The sequence below is a fragment of the Akebia trifoliata genome, chromosome 8, assembly GCF_017979445.1.
Source record: "Akebia trifoliata isolate Shusen 1 chromosome 8, ASM1797944v1, whole genome shotgun sequence".
NCBI classification, from domain to species: domain Eukaryota; kingdom Viridiplantae; phylum Streptophyta; class Magnoliopsida; order Ranunculales; family Lardizabalaceae; genus Akebia; species Akebia trifoliata.
Window position 1 is genome coordinate 12,878,270 of NC_141382.1, and position 16,237 is coordinate 12,894,506.

Below are 16,237 nucleotides of genomic sequence, written 5' to 3' on the forward strand. Positions count from 1 at the left end.
TGGAATAAACTTCTCTTTGAACACAACGGATCAAGCTTTCAAGAACAGAAGATTAAGAAATGAATATTTGGCCCAACTTAGTTGCATAATTAGGGCCGATTGGACTCAGAAACATGTCAATCTTGTGCTGGTGGCTGGTATTTGAAATCAATGGGACCCAATAACAACTGTATTGGGCCATGCTTTCAATGTTCAATGTGGGGACTACAATGTAGCCACTAAGGTACTGAGGCTGAACTTTTTTTTGTAATTTTCAATTAAAAAAATGGATAAATGAATATATAAACCTTTTTAATGAAAGAAACCATGGATTACAAACTCCATCATCGTTTTAAGCACAGATTAAATTAATTAAGTCATTCTCATAGCCAAATCCCTGAAACACTGCTCATAGCCTCAGTGACAATTATATTCTGCAGATGCTCCAAGCTTGCAATCCTGTGTAATGTGGGTGTATTCTGATTCAGTCTATTCTTCACACCTCCATTACCCATGTCCACATTTCAAAATTCCAAGGAAGAAATCAGTCCAATGTCCGATATGCCACCATATGAAACCTCATCTCCTCTGGTCCCCATGGTTGAAGTATTAAGTGATGGAGGTGAACTAGAATAGCTTTGCAGGAGATGCTTCAAACTACATGTCAGCGAACCTCGAGCAACCATATCCTCAGCCAACTTTACCTGAAAAAAATAAATTAGAGAAGGACTCAACACAGCATGAGTCTGATGGATTTACCTCAGTAAGCTTGTCTCTCAATTGTTTGGCAATATCATACTGTCCTCATTAGCACTCTCACTTTGCTCACTGACATATTCATGGAACCAATGCCATAATTGAAATTAAGTTAGGCTTGGGCAAACATGGTGAAAAAAATAAGGTAAATCAGCCACAGAGGATTCAACAGACAAAGGTTCTAAAGAAGCATGAAACCAAAGAAAGATATATTGGTCAAGAGTCCAGACATACCATCATGGTATCAGCCATTCCTGACTCCAGCAAATCATCTCTTGCAACCTGATTAGCAAGAAGCATAGCCTTAACATTTGGCTACAAACTTCTTGCCTCAAGGTCCATTTTTCGAATCTGGAGATATTCAAGAAAACATCACTGTAAAAATCTATAAATATGTGAAGGAAAGAGAAAAAACATGCATATTTATACAGATGCCAAGTCTCTCATGTCAGAATAAACATGCATCAACCCCCTAAAAAGCTTATCATCTCTCTATCATATTTACAAAAGTTTAAAACCCCAATGAAAACCTTTTTCACTATCTTTCCTCACCTACCATCATCATCACCAGACTCACTATTGTCAAACATGGCACCAACTTCTTTTTGCATCTAACTTCATCAGACTCAGTCCCCTTGGCGACAGTCAAGCAAGCAGAAAGCTTCATTCCAGGGCTGATAGCTGCAGAAATGGATGAAAGAATATCTGATTTTTCCTTGACATCAACTCACTCGTTCCCCACACATGTTAGCAACAGGGCGCCCTGGACAAATGTACCCGATGATATATTCTGTGTTGACGTTCAAGCCTGGCACCTGTTTATTTGCAGGAGATAAGTCACAATGACCAAACACCCCTACATAAGGTTCCTACGTATATATCATCCACATTTCAGTATTTCTACTTGTAGAGGTTTCAATGAGTAAAACTACATTACACTATTATTAGTACCTTCCATGAAAGATGCCGACATGGACAATGGTAGCAGGAAGAGCAGCAAAACAGATCCCATAGGACATGGCAAATAAGGTGCTGAGGTATAGTGGTCTAGTATGCTTATAGGCATTGAGGTCAATGTTAAAGTTGGAATTGACTATACTAGAAAAGCAAAACGCCATTAAAAATGAAAAAACAGGAAAGGAAAAACAAAAAGCACATATCTTCCAACTAACATCTACAACTAACATCTTTCAAAGTGAAGGGGAGACTCAGAAGGATATAAAGAGAAATGGTTACTATCATCAAAGTACTTGTTATTGCTTATCTGTCACAAGCAATGGCCATAAAACATAATTATTCCAAGAAAATACATGAAAATAAAACAGAGAGGAGTGAGAGGGACATGTTTTTACTATTGTATGTGGGTTCTCATCTTCAGGTTACCCACATACGATCACGATAAGTTGTATGAATGTTGGTTTGAGAATTTGGCTGTTGAACCCTTCCCATATAATTATATAAGTAATGAGCACTGGAGAAACATTAGAGAACCTACAATGAGATCTTACGAGCTAATAGAAGCCGTACATATATCTTAAATACAAAAGATTCCAATCTGAAATCCACCCAAAGCAAACACTCTAAACACCCCCCCCCCCCCCCCCCCCCCCCCACACACACACACACACACAAAACACAAAAATAAATAAATAAATAACACTGCTTTCTTCCGTGTTACATGAAAAATTCCCAGGGTGTTGCCTTCCCTGGCAAGGTAACATAACTTCTATCCAAAATTGAAGAATGGATAAATCTCAAACCCACTATTCTAGGTAAACCCAATTACAAAAAGTCTGTCATCCAAGTACCCAATATTGTTAACTCCCAAGAATCAAGAGAAATTGGTACAAAAGTTCAAATTAAAACATATTTTGAGAAACAGTGTGAAGTTTCAAAAAAAATAAAAAAAAATCCACATTGAACATGAAGAATTGTATCTTAGAATAGTCTTTCTAAATAATCTTATCAATCAGAGGAGAACTCTAGCTCCTTTTCAAAACCTAAATCAAGAGAAAATCTTTCAAAAGTAAGGAAACAATTACCATTCCAGATATAACAACTCCATAGCTAAAGGGGGAAAATAACTAGAAGCTTAAGGGAAAAGAAAAAAAAAACAATGTTGAAAGATAGCCCTAGAAACAGTGCAAAACCTTAGTTTGCAAAAAAAATAAGGTACCCCAAAATACAAACCCCACATTATAAAAACACATCAACACAGAAAAAAAAAATCAGAGAAAAATAGAAAGAAATCTATACTAACAAGAGAAGCCAAACAAGAGATTTCCCAGCAACCAAAGCAATCTCGACCACCATAGCTTCCATCATAGAGAAAATCATCCTCTCCATTGTACCCGACAAATAAGAACAAAAAATTAAGAAAGAAAAAAAAACAGGGCAAAAACAGAGAGAGAAGACAATATAGAGAGAAGAGATGAAAGGGGTTTGAGTTACAAAAGGAAAAACGAAGAGAAGCGAAAATATGATTTGTTCGCCTAATCTGCGTCGTCGTTGATGAACGGAGAGTAAACGATGAAGATGGTTAGGGTTTGAGGAGAAGAGAGATGAGAGAAGAGAAGAGCGAGATTTGTTTGTCGAGAGAGATAGGGAATGAAAGTTAGAGAAAGAGATGACGAAGAAGAGGAAGAAGAAGACGAGCTATAAACGACGACGAATAAAGAAACGAAGAGAGAGAGAGAGAGAAATCTGATCTCGGTCGAAGAGGAGCAGATCACTGTCGCTAATCGTCGATGAGGAAGAAGCGATGACGAAGAATACGAAGTTTTCTCTAATTTCTGCTGAGAAACGAAGAAGGAGGAAGACGCTATGAAGAGGAGCTGATTTCTGTCTTCATTGTTTTTACGGGGAGGTAAATGAAATTTTGAAATTTTCGTTTGTAAAATCTCATATGTAATATGGACCGCAGATCTGATGTTAATCGAACGGTTCAAATTGTGAGTCACGATGTGAGTTGCAAGATGTGTCGTAGGAACCCACCCTATATATATAGGGAAATGTTCAGCACCCTAAGTTTTACCACACACTTTAACAAACGTTTTTTGTCCTACATGGGTTAGAAGTTTTGGAATGGGCTGATTTTTGGTGAGGATGATCTCTATGATTAAAAGATCATCCTCCCCAAAAATCAGCCCATTCCGAAATGTTTAGCCCCATGTTTACACGTTGAAAAATCGTGGACCGTCCATTTTTTGTAAACCATTTTTGATGGGGTTAGAAGTTTTGGAATGAGCTGATTTTTGGTGAGGATGATCTCCTCACCATAGAGATCATCCTCACCAAAAATCAGCCCATTCCAAAACTTCTAACCCATGTAAGACAAAACACGTTTGTTAAAGTGTGTGGTAAAACTTAGGGTGCTGAACGGGACCCATATATATATATATATATATAGAACAGCGTTCCTAAGACTCATATTGGGACTCACATTGCGACACACCGTTTTGTCTTATATGGGTAAAAATAATTGGAATGGGCTGATTTTTTGTGAGGATGATCTCTATGGTGAGGAGATCATCTTTGCCAAAAATCAGCTCATTATGAAACTTCTAGACCGTCCAATTTTTGTTGAAAAATTATAGACCGTCCAATTTTTGTAAATCAATTTTGATGGGGTTAGAAGTTTTGGAATGGGATGATTTTTTGCCAGGATGATCCCCTCATCACAGAGATCATCCTCACAAAAAATCAGCTCATTCCAAACATTTTTGCCCATATAAGACAAAACGGTGTGTTGCAATATGAGTCTCAATATGAGTCTTAGGAACGTGACCCATATATATATATATATATATATATATATATATATATATATAGAACAGCGTTCCTAAGACTCATATTGGGACTCACATTGCGACACACTGTTTTGTCTTATATGGGTCACGTTCGCATGACAACCAAATCAACTCACATCGTGACAAATCGACTCAGTCGTCGGATTTGGCTCAGATCAGCGGTCCAGATCGTCTGTTTATTTGAAAACGATTTGAAAATAACGACTTTTCGTTATTTGCAATTACCTCCCCGTAAACAAAAAAAATCCAAATCCCTCTCTTAACAAAACAGATCTGCGTCTTCTTCGTTCTTCTTCTCCGACTCACATCTGCGTCTTCTTCGTTTCACTCTTCGATCTGCCAACCATTCCATCTACTCGCGACGATTCTAACAGATCTTCGAATCACCCAAAAAAGCAGACGCAACGAGGTCAGATCGATTCAAATAGATCTGTTTTTTTTTCGACTTCGTCTGCTAACGACGACAACCATCTTCCTTCCTCTTCGTTTGCGACGGCGCCGACGAAGGTGGCGGCTTCGTCCTCATCTCTCTCTCTCTCTCTAACTCGTTGATCTTTCTCTCCAAAGAAATCCTAAGGTAAACCCTTAATTAATTTTTTTTTCCATCACCCTAATTTTTTTTTTTTCATTTTTTTTTCTTTTTTATGTATCGATTATGACGAATCATCGAATAATTTTGTTTCGAAAGCTGTTTTGTTTCACTGATAAAATAGAGTGATTTTTTGCCTACATTTTGTGCAAAGTTATGATCTGTGGAAATCCTTCATCAAGTGATTTTGCAAAGGAATTTATGAAGTTCTCTCTTATAAATTTGTTTACGTCTTAAGAAAAAAGTATTTCAAGTTGATTTACAACGGCAATGCAGACCCATAACTAAGAAATGCCTGTGTTACATGCCATTGTAGCAGTGGATTCTAGGATCAAGTCTCTGTTCAATGGTTAATGAATTCAGTCTGCTTCAATTTATTGCTGAACCTCAGTTCCATCTGAATTGAACTTGGTATGTTGTAGCCAAGTGATGTTTTCTTGAATTCAATCTGCTTCAATTTTCTTGCTGAACCTCAATTTCATCCATTTTGAAATGCTGGTGATGCATTAGACATTGTAGATAAAGATGTCGAGTATTCTGGATGCATCTTAATGTGGTTATGGACAGGACTTGGGTAATAATATTGGTATTTGCAATACATGTTCTATTATAATTTGTTGTGATTGAGCTTTGTTTCAAACCAGTCAGATTGGTTGAAGCATGCTTATACAACTATTATAACTTGGTCCTCACTCATGCATGCCAAGTGTGCACATAATAATCTTCATTTTTTTCAGAGGATACATGGCACCAGAATACGCTATGAGAGGTTACCTTACCGACAAAGCAGACTTCACCATTCAAAGAGTTGTTGCCTTGGAAATTGTCAGTGGGAGGAGCAATACAAGTCCTAAGTCGAAAGAAGACGTCATGTTGCCAGAGTTCTAGTTTGGAATCAATTGAAGTTCCAGTCTGTTTATTATAGTGGTATGTCTGATCTTTATTATTGACTTGATATTGTTTCCAAGAAATTAATTGTTGTGGTTCTTACGAGCTGTTAAAATTAATGTCAAACCAGTGCATAAGTTTTTTTTTTCCAAGACTTGAGTAGTAGACTTAGGATGAAGTCAGTTCAACATTTTTCCAACTATGTTATGAAATGCTAATGACCCAAGTAGATGGTGTAGAGTGCACTTCTTATTCTATTAACTTGTGGATTGGCAGGATGGACCATCACCATTTTCTCTTAAGGCTTTTCTCAAGAGCTAAATGAAGAAGATACTGAAACTTTGCAGCTGATGGGAATTTACAAACTTTAGATATTACAGATTCTGGAATAAATGTAGCAGAGGAAGGATAATGAATCCAATTGGAAGGTGATCAAGTTAACGTGCAATCCGATTGGAAGGTGATCAAGTTAAATGTAGCAGAGCATGTTCGCAATTTGCTGGTCAAGTTAACGTGCAATCTGATTGGAAGGTGATCGAGACTCATTCAAATATTGGAGAATGGAAGCATAGACATAGTCAACACCACAACCACCATACCAATTCTCATCTCCATTTTCTTTCACCTTCAAGCTTTACTCATCAAAAAGGAACTGTGACTAATACTTTATAATCTTCATTTACTAAATGTATTAAGATTGCTTTAGCAACTTTTCCTTCTCTTATTTGTTCAATTATTTTTAATCTGCATTCTGCACCACACTGATTTGGTCAAAATTTCAACAGACCATGTGAACTTGATCTACACTGTACATTCAAGGATTTTAGACAGTTGAGATGTTGCCTGACCTCCATGCTATGGAGTATGACAAGTTAGTTGGTAATAGTGGTATGATGATGAATTGATAAATATGAATAAAAAATTTCAATCATGGAGGGTGAAAGCGCCCTCGATCCGCGGGGTGCGCGGATCCGCTTTTGACTCTTGAGGTTTGGGAGTCGCCACCTAGTTATTGTGGTCTAGGAACCAAACTGACTCTAACATGGATAAGAAGAACTAATCTACCACAAAAAATTTGAATTCGGGGATCATGTTACGGGGTTGAAAGGTGTTAGGCACCAACCCCGCCCGGCCAAAGCCGGTCTCTACTAACTTCCCAAATATATCACATTGCTAAAAATCTAGATAAAAATAAAAAAATTACATACCTTTCCGATAGCAAGGATTTTGTTCCCTCAGATCTGACAAAAAGAGCTCCTTGTACTGTACTCCCTTGCTTCGTTCTGTCTCCGGATTTGACTTCGGATCTCCTAGATCAAGGTATCTCCTTGTTTTTGGATCTGAACTCTTCAAGTTTGTTGCGGATTTGGGGGTGTTTTTGAAGGGATTTTAGGTGTTTTCTAGACTAAAATTGAAGGAGGGATGTTAGGTAAGGAGTTGGGGCTCCAAAACTAGGGTTTATGGGGGCTAGGGGAGCTTCTAGACCTACTTCTCTTAGGGTTTATGATTTGATACGAAATAGGGTGTGAGCACCTCTATTTATAGAATTTTTTTAAGGTTGATTTGGATAGAGTTAGTGTTTAATTAGAGATCTTTTAATTAGAGTTGTGTTTTAGTTAAAATTGTTTTAGGTAGAATTGTGTTTTAATTAGAATTGTTTTGGGTAGAATTGTTTTTAAGTTAGAACTCTATTAGATAGAGTTATTATTTAATTAGAATTCTATTATGACTTTTGGTCTTATTTGATTGACTTTTAATGTTTTGACTTTAGTCTTAATTGATTGACTTTTAATATTTTGACTTCAGTCTTGCTTAATTGACTTTAATTTTGACTTCAGTCTCACTTGATTGACTTTAATACCTTGACTACAGTCTTGCTTGATTGACTTTAATTTTTGGAGAACCCCCCTCCATTATTTCTTTGGACCCCCAAATGGAGGGGTCCTTAAAGAAATATCCCACGAACCCTCAACAATTTTACCCGAAAGTCCGATTGATCGATTTTTTAAGTTCAAATTTTTAAATTAATTTCATCAATGTTTCACTTTAATTATTTAATATTTTATTTATTAATTTCAATTTTTTAATTATGAAAATTGTGAAATTACCGTTTTGCCCCGGAGAGGACTTTTCACGTTTTAAGTCGGTTTTTAATGTTCTAGGATGTTTTAGAATCGGTTTTTCGTAAGGAATTCAATGAGAATGTTGGTTTGTGTCATTTATGAAAATTTATGTGAAATGATTGTGAACTTTATGAGGGGCATTTTCGTAATTTTGTCAAATTCTGTTAAAATTGGTGAAATGATTTATTTGGTTCCGATTTGTTATTTTATGTGTTCGAGAGAGTTTTCCTAAGCGTAACGTAGGCTCTAGGGTTTTTTGAGGTTAGGGGTATTTTGGTAATTTGGTAATTTTTAGTGATTTTTATCGTGAAGTTTCTTTTTGGTCTGCAAGATGATGATTTCTATGTTTCTGGGGTCGTATTTTCCTAGCGTAGCGTGGTTTCTAAGGTTTTGTCAATTCGAGATACCTCATCCGGATTTCTAAACACATCTAGTAACAAAATAAAGCAATGGAATACACATCCATCATTGGGAATCATTGCAATCGGATTGACGAGTTGATTAATCAGGCGAGTGCAAAAATGGGGTGTCTACAGATGCCCCTCTTTGGCAGAGGGTTGAAGCAAACTAGATAGCAAATCTATTTTGGTAGATAGTGCGATATCTGAATGCCAAAGCTAGTGACAGTTCATTTTGCAGCCTGATTTAACAATTCGTCGGGGTGTTCGGATCCTTGAGGGTAAAGCTCTCCCCGAATTAAAAGATTGTCAGGTCCTTGAGCGAGAGCTCTCACTGACAGTGTCAGATCCTTGAATTTTAGAGAATTCTCCCTGACTAAAAAGTGCAAGTATGTGCACTGTGTGAAATTAAGTAAAATCTGAATAAAACAAAACTCGAGAAAATTTGAATGATATTTGAGACAAATCTGAGAAAAAGTTGGGAGAAAGTTAAATGTCCTACTCTACCTACTCTAGGTGAAAGAGTAATAAATTTATATTTTTTTGAGAGTTTTATTCTACCTACTCAGAGTGAAAGAGTAAAAAATTTTTTTGGGAAGTTCTACTCTATACCTGGAGTGAAAGAGTAATGAACTATTTTTGTTTGTTTTTTTTTTTTTTTGGAAGTTCTACTCTACCTACTCGGAGTGAAAGAGTAATGAACTAAGCTTTTTAGAAGTCCTACTCTACCTGCCCAGGGTAAAAGAGTAATGAACTAATTTTTTAGGAGTCCTACTCTACCTGCCGAGGGTGAAAGAGTAATGAACTAATTTTTATTTTTTGGAAAGTTCTACTCTACTCTACCTACTCGGAGTGAAAGAGTAATGAACTAAATTTTTTTTGGGAAGTTCTACTCTACCTACCCGGAGTGAAAGAGTAATGAACTAAGCTTTTTAGAAGTCCTACTCTACTTGCCCAGGGTGAAAGAGTAATGAACTAATTTTTTTGGGAAGTTCTACTCTACCTACTCGGAGTGAAAGAGTAATGAACTAATTTTTTAGGAGTCCTACTCTACCTGCCCAGGGTGAAAGAGTAATGAACTAATTTTTTTTTGGAAAGTTCTACTCTACCTACTCGGAGTGAAAGAGTAATGAACCAAGCTTTTTGAGAGTCCTACTCTACCTGCCCAGGGTGAAAGAGTAATGAACTAATTATTTTGGGAAGTTCTACTCTACCTACTCGGAGTGAAAGAGTAATGAACTAATTGTTTTGGGAATCCTACTCTACCTGCCCAGGGTGAAAGAGTAATGAATTAATTATTTTGGGAAGTTCTACTCTACCTACTCGGAGTGAAAGAGTAATGAACTAATTATTTTGGGAGTCCTACTCTACCTGCCCAGGGTGAAAGAGTAATGAACTAATTTTTTTTTGAAGTTCTACTCTACCTACTCGGAGTGAAAGAGTAATGAACTAATTTTTTTTTGGAAGTTCTACTCTACCTACTCGAAGTGAAAGAGTAATGAACTAATTTTTCTGAGAAGTTCTACTCTACCTACTCGGAGTGAAAGAGTAATGAACTAATTTTTTCTTTTTTAGGAAGTTCTATTCTACATGCCCAGGGTGTAAGAATAATGAACTAAGCTTTGAGGGAACAAACGGGGGATTAACCTCGCATTTGACTTTTTTTTTTAATAAAAAGTTGGATTTTATGAAGGTCTGGTAAATATTTTAACTCTCTTTGAATCTGAGGAGTTTTCAAAATTGCTATCAAGAGGGTAACCTTTAATGCAAAGTTAACCTTATCCTTTGGGGTTGAAATTGACCAGGCATCAGAACAAAAATGCCCCTAGTTTGACAAGGAACATTGCACTAGGGATAATTGAATATAATTTGAAAATAAATGCCCCTAGTGTAAGGGGGGAAACTGTACTCTTTAGAAAAAAGGAAGTGCCCTTGTTATGAAAGTTTGAAATCCTTGATTACCGCAAGCGCAATAAAGGTTTAACTTTTAATTTTGACTTTTTATATTAAGATTTTGAGTCAGGCTCAAAGAAATTGGAACAAAATATTTCTTTCTGAAATTCATCATAGAATTTGTTCTTTCTCCCCGTCGGTTCACTTAGGGACATGAAACTCTTCAGATCAATCATAGACGAGATACTTGTATCCACTGAGTCTATATTTGGTTCAAACTGGGTATTGAAACTTGATCATTCGAACTTCTGATATTTTGGCTCGGACTACCTTTTCAGCTTCTCAACTCAACGGAGATTTTCTTTTATTTTTTCATAGCTCTAAGTTTTGCCTAGATTGCCTTTTCAGGTTTTCAATCTAGCGAGCATGCTCTAGCTTTTGCCTAGATCGCCTTTTTAGGTTTTCGATCTAGCGAGCTTACAATTTTTTCTTTTTTCTTTGCTTTGATTGTTGCCAAGGTCATCCTTTCAGATCTTCAACCTTGCGAGCTTACCTTAATTTTTGCCTAAGCCGCCCTTTTTGGGTTTTCAACTTAGCAGATTTTTTTTTTCTTCTTCCCTTCTGAACTTCTGGAGTTGCTGTCTGATCATGCTTTGCTATCTTCCTTGACTTCTCGCACGGTACTTAGGAGGACTTTCATGGGTAAGCTTAGGACTAGGTATAAAAAGAAAGGGATTTTGAGGCTCAAAAACCCAAATGCCCCTTGTGTGGCATTTCTTTTATTTTGCTTTGAATTTTCTTCCCCACTTTGCACATATTTTTTTCTTTTGAATTTTTTTTTTAGATTATTTTCTTTGTCGGGAATCTATTTTTTTATTTTGATGTGGTCGGGCCTGAAGTAACTTCTCAGGTTGCCTACGTACCCCAAATTTTTGGGATCAGACCAAAACGTAGTTCGAATATTCCCTCCCCTAGGTTAGGTGATCGGGCTAAGAAATAAAAGGCACAATTTTTTCTTTTTGAAAAGGCTGCAAAGGGGTTGAGAAAGGAGATAATGAACTGGGTAATAGGAAAATTGATTCGGCCAAAGATGGCCTCCTTAAATGTAGTACCGTTTGATTTGGTCAAGGTTGGTTGGTTCTGGTAACTTCGATTCCATCATGATCTTGAAGTCTGACAGCTTTTCCAGACAGTATTTCCTTAATGAATGAATTTCTCCAATTGGGTTCAGACTTTCTCCTATAGTCGAGGAGGAGTGTTCAATTTTCTTTGAAGTCTGATAGTTAAATCCTTGACTTGTAAATGATGAGCTTTGACCTTTTTGTCAAATGCACGGGTGACTCTTCTTAGATAAGCTTGCACATGGTACAGGGCTTTAACTCGTTTTCTTCGATCAAGTTTAATTCTTCATACTGCTGTCGAACCCAATCTGTTTCTAACAAATGATTTTTCAACAAGATCCTGAGAGACGAAATTTCCATTTCAACTGGCAAGACTACTTCCATGCCATACACTAAGGAGTAGGGAGTAGCTCCAGTAAAGGATCGAATTGAAGTTCGATATGTCCATAGCGTGAATGATAATTTTTCTGACCAATCTCGATGTGATTGACACATTTTCCTGATGATAGTCTTGAGACTCTTACTAACTGCTTCAACCCGTTCCATTGATCTGAGGACGGTAGGGGATGATTTGTGCTTCCGGATCTTCAACTTTAAACATAGAGTAATGATTTATGCTTTGAAGTACGACCCATTATCAGAGATCAGTTCAAAAGGTACCCCTATATCGACTGATAATATGTGATTTGAAACTCAAGATGTAGTAAGGATAGTGCTGATACATTTTATAACATCTTCTTTGATTCCATCGATATAGACGAGTATCTATTCCGTGTTGAACAACACCCAAGCTTGTACCTAACATACCCTCATATGATCACACGAACAAGTCTTTTGAAATTTCTGAGTAAATTCATTATCCCCTCGTGTTCCTTTAGGGATAAGATGGTTTCTATTTGAATCTCTTTAGGAATTATTTTTTGTTTCGAGGTCAAAGACCTTCCTTTCTCGATTAAAGGTTGAGCCCGACTCTTATCTTCTTGTTCAGAAACGAAATCTATTAAATTATTAGTTAATTTGTTAATGTGCTCGAAGTATTCAAAATTTTCCTTTATCCGATCAATTTTAGATGGGACAACAGACACCTATAGACTCGATGAACTAACCTGACTCAATAGGAAAGAGTAGACTCAATCTAAGGAAGACATGACCTTGCTAGAAAAAAAGACTCGAGCTAACCCAAATGACTCATGAAAACTCAAGACAAGTACCCACACGAGTTTGATTAGGACTGAGGACTGAGATATTACTTATAACCGGTAGGATTGAAGCACTATGATCTTCAAAGAACAACTGGACGATGTTGAGAAATTTTGAGGTCATTTCTGACTGTTGACTTGATATTGACGTTTACTTTAACTGACCGGATTTACAACCCTAGCTAGACGATGGACGATTGAGCTTAGATACAATGATAACCCTTAAACCTCTTTGAAGGTGAATTTAACCAATTTCAGTGTCACCCCCTTGATAACATTTTAAATGAACCCTGAGATTTTATTGAATTTTGTGCACCAATCCATTAAACAATTTATCCATTCAATGATTATTAGAAGAAAAATGATTTTATTGTACTCTTGAAAATAATGTTTTTATTGAATAACAATTTTCACAATACTGATTATTTTTTGCAATCATTTTCTTTTTAGAAAAACATATTTTAATAATTTTATAAAGTCCATGCAAAAAATAGATTTTTGGTAAAAAACATATTTCAAAAAAATTTCATGCAAACATAGATCTTTTGTAAATCATTTTCTTTTCTTTTGGAAAATATTTTTTTTTTGAAAAATCTTGTTCTTATGGAAAACACTTTTTCTGGAAAATATATATATATTTTTTAGAGAACATTTCTTCTAGAAAATACTTTCCTTTTGTAAACCATTTCTCTTCTTTAAAAATGGGTTGAAACTCGAATTTAGAAAAGAATTTGATTTCCATTTTGATCTAAATGGCCTGACCCATCATGATTATTGGATCGAGATGGACTGGGTCATTATAAATTATTGCAAAAAATGGATTCTTTATTAGGTCGGTGCACCCATTTAAATTTTAAAAAAGAAAATTTTTTATCCTTGAGGACAACCATACATTCTTGATCTCATCATTCACATCACTCACATACATTCATCAATCACATGCATTCATTCAATAAACAACCCGGGAACACCCACGATAAGTTCGAGTCGTGACCTACTGGGAAGGTTTCTAGACTCTAAGCTTACTACGTGCAATGCATTTTTATTTGGCCACCCTTGCCCAAGCACACCTTTATACCTTTCGATACGTGGTGACTTGGTTTGATATACCGTATAGGTGATAATCTAAAACCTCAATTCACTTCTCTGAAGTCAAAAACAGCCAGTTTGATCTCCAGTTGAGAGGTGGCGCACAATGCTGAGCAATGACCCACTTAAATACCTCTCGTCTAGAATAGACGTAGTCTATCCCCCTCGTACAGTAGGGTACAACGGGACAAGATCTTGCTTAGGCACCGGTTTTGACCAAGAAGTGCAATTGATATACTTAGACTATCTTTTATACCTACGGGTACGAGTCAAGAGTTGTAGCTTTCATAAATGGTTTGACATCCCACGAGAGGACCGACCACGTACTAGTACTACGTTGGCAATCGGGACATGTGACTGTGTGGCTTACAATAGGTCAAAGGCTCAGGTCGCTCCAGCTTGGGTGCATCAACATACTTCTTAGAATCACCTGATCAGATGGTATTGATGCCCCCAGTTTGATATACCCTAAGGTACATGACTGGAGTTGTGGGTTTCATGAATAACGTCGCATCTCCGAAGAGACCGGGCCACGCACTAGTGCCACGTTGGCTAAATGGGACGTGTAAGTGAGTAAAACAGTAAACGTGCATGTGGTGTGTGCAAAACAGGGTGGGGTGTGCCCGGGACCTTTTTCAAACAAATGGGCCCATGGATCAAATCAAACCAATCATACATTTAATCAAAAACAAAATCATTCAAATCATATGAATATTCAATTAAGATCACATTATTCCCATCACATAAGCACATTAACATTACGATCAACATCAATCATGTATTTCAAGCAAGATCATGGTAAATTAATCAATAAATATGGCATATGATAATGATCAAACAAACATTGCAATAGGCATAATTTTTAAGGTCCAATCAATGATCACTTTTGGGTGATCCAAAATAAATTGAGATTATAATAGGTGTTACATTGATGATAGAATAACAATGGTTGAGATGAGCTCACTCTCAAGAACATTAATTGTGCCAACATTAGATAAATTCAGATTTTCTATGAATTAGGAAAATACAATATTAACTTGCATCGATGATATCTAAGGCTCCCGATAACGAAATCGAGTGAACTCAAGTTCTAAATTAATCTACTCGATGAGATCTACATTTTATTTATAGGTGTCCAGACTTGGTTCTCACCAGAATGTTCTGTAAAAACGTTTTAACGTTGTTGTCCCAACTTTCATTTAGAAATAATTCCAGATTTACAGATTAAACTTGCATCGATGATATCTAAGGCTTCCGATAACGAAATTTAGTGAGCTCAGATTCTAAATTAATCTACTTGACGAGATCTATGTTTTATTAAGAGGCTCCCAGACTTAATTCTCACTAGAATATTCTCTAAAAAAGTTTTAACATTGCTGTCCCAACTTTCATTCCGAAATAATTCCAGATTTACAGATTGAACTTGCATCGATGATATCTAAGGCTTCCGATAACGAAATTGAGTGAACTCAGATTCTAAATTAATCTACTCGACGAGATCTATGTTTTATTAAGAGGCTCCCAGACTTAATTCTCACTAAAATATTCTCTAAAAACGTTTTAATATTTCTGTCCAACCTTCATCATTCCATCATTTTCATAGGTCAATTTGAATCTTTCATTATTTAGGGGTCATCAAAAGTGATCCTTAATTGGAAAAAAAAAAGTAATACCCAAAATCATCTATAATCAAGATAAAAAATAAATAAACGGAAAAAATAAATAAAATAAATTCAACTAAATAATAAAAAAAATCTAGGTCATCTTGGCAATGCTCCCATACTTGGGGTTTTTCAAGTTTGATCCTCAATAGTCCCCAGTGGAGTCGCCACTGAAAGCGCCCTTGATCCGCGGGGTGCACGGATCCGCTTTTGACTCTTGAGGTTTGGGAGTCGCCACCTAGTTATTGTGGTCTAGGAACCAAACTGACTCTAACATGGATAAAAAGAACTAATCTACCACAAAAAATCTGAATTCGGGGATCATGTTACGGGGTTGGAAGGTGTTAGGCACCAACCCCGCCCAGCCAAAGCCGGTCTCTACTAACTTCCCAAATATATCACATTGCTAAAAACCTAGATAAAAATAAAAAAATTACATACCTTTCCGATAGCAAGGATTTTGTTCCCTCAGATCTGACAAAAAGAGCTCATTGTACTGTACTCCCTTGCTTCGTTCTATCTCCGGATTTGACTTCGGATCTCCTAGATCAAGGTATCTCCTTGTTTTTGGATCTGAACTCTTCAAGTTTGTTACAGATTTGGGGGTGTTTTTGGAGGGATTTTAGGTGTTTTCTAGACTAAAATTGAAGGAGGGATGTTAGGTAAGGAGTTGGGGCTCTAAAACTAGGGTTTATGAGGGGCTAGGGGAGCTTCTAAACCTACTTCTCTTAG

The 16,237-nt window shown here is 36.6% G+C and overlaps 2 long non-coding RNA genes across 5 annotated transcripts; one reads left to right on the forward strand and one right to left on the reverse strand.

Moving 5' to 3' along the window:
* Positions 1–270: 270 nt before the first annotated feature.
* On the reverse strand, positions 271–3,574 carry LOC147396172 (uncharacterized). 4 transcript variants are annotated; one of them, XR_015180449.1, is made up of 4 exons: positions 2,996–3,574; positions 1,292–1,550; positions 970–1,086; positions 271–807 (listed from the first exon to the last, which is right to left on the reverse strand). It is a non-coding gene; the product is annotated as an uncharacterized LOC147396172 (long non-coding RNA). The 4 variants fall into 4 exon arrangements; XR_015180448.1 differs by lacking the exon at positions 2,996–3,574 and adding an exon at positions 1,687–2,334 and having other exon boundaries at positions 1,288–1,550; XR_015180447.1 differs by lacking the exon at positions 2,996–3,574 and adding an exon at positions 1,687–2,334 and having other exon boundaries at positions 1,292–1,604.
* A 1,077-nt stretch (positions 3,575–4,651) lies between these two features.
* LOC147396173 (uncharacterized) lies at positions 4,652–6,754 on the forward strand. The gene is made up of 3 exons (XR_015181131.1): positions 4,652–5,121; positions 5,871–6,060; positions 6,298–6,754. It is a non-coding gene; the product is annotated as an uncharacterized LOC147396173 (long non-coding RNA).
* Positions 6,755–16,237: the final 9,483 nt, after the last annotated feature.